Source organism: Dreissena polymorpha, chromosome 13 (assembly GCF_020536995.1).
Source record: "Dreissena polymorpha isolate Duluth1 chromosome 13, UMN_Dpol_1.0, whole genome shotgun sequence".
Taxonomy (NCBI): Eukaryota; Metazoa; Mollusca; class Bivalvia; order Myida; family Dreissenidae; genus Dreissena; species Dreissena polymorpha.
In genome coordinates this window covers 49,547,256-49,548,143 of record NC_068367.1, presented here as the reverse complement: position 1 = coordinate 49,548,143, position 888 = coordinate 49,547,256, and the positions used below count along the sequence as shown (strand labels likewise).

At 32.4% G+C, this 888-nt stretch overlaps 2 non-coding genes across 2 annotated transcripts; one reads left to right on the top strand and one right to left on the bottom strand.

Annotated features, from left to right (window-relative positions):
* Positions 1-268: 268 nt before the first annotated feature.
* Positions 269-340, bottom strand: Trnat-ugu (transfer RNA threonine (anticodon UGU)). Its single transcript has one exon. It is a non-coding gene; the product is annotated as a tRNA-Thr (tRNA).
* A 143-nt stretch (positions 341-483) lies between these two features.
* Positions 484-555, top strand: Trnat-cgu (transfer RNA threonine (anticodon CGU)). The gene has a single exon. It is a non-coding gene; the product is annotated as a tRNA-Thr (tRNA).
* Positions 556-888: the final 333 nt, after the last annotated feature.

The following is an 888-nucleotide window of genomic DNA, read 5'->3' as shown; positions in this document are numbered from 1 at the left end:
TTACCTCTGTATCGATGCTGTATGGGATGACCTGATTATTGTAGATACATTGGGTTGTACCTTATCTTCATAATGTTTTCTTTAACTCGACATATTATTTTGACTTGTTATTTTACTGATGTTTCCTTTTAATAACACAGTAAAATGATTTTAGTAATGATTAAACACTCAAACGTAACCTCGTAAAATACTAGTAATGCTAACAATTAGTATTGGTATAATCATTTTTATAAAGATATTTGCACTACAAAAAAACAATCAACATTTTTGCCCCCAGTGAGGATCAATCTCACGACCCCTGGTTTACAAGACCAGTGCTCTGCCACTGAGCTATGGAGGCACATCTTCTCCAGTATTCATTTTGAAAAAAAAAACAAATATGAGGAATATATAAACCATTAAAAGATAGCTTATATCTGCAGTCATTAAACAAATAAGGACCTAATTTAAACATGAATATGCTAAACTTAAAACTTAATTCATGCCTCCATAGCTCAGTGGTAGAGCACTGGTCTCGTAAACCAGGGGTCGTGAGTTCAAACCTCACTGGAGGCATTGACGTTTGTGGTGTAGTTTTTAGACCAGTTTTTATAAAGCACTCGTTATAAATTAGTTAACTTATGGAAATCGAAGTACTGACAGTACTGGTGTGACAATGCTTTTGAGAGGATGGATATAAAAGCATCAAGTTAAGTTTATCTACATCACCACAATTTTGTATGTTGATACGGAAAAAAAATTGGTACACAAATTTTGCGAAAAAAAATTGGGTATGAAAATAAATTTGGGAACGAAAAAATATTTTTGGTACGAAAAATATTTGGGAACAAAAAAATTGGGACCGAAAAAAATTTGGGTACGAACAAAAAATTGGGGATGAAAAAAAAA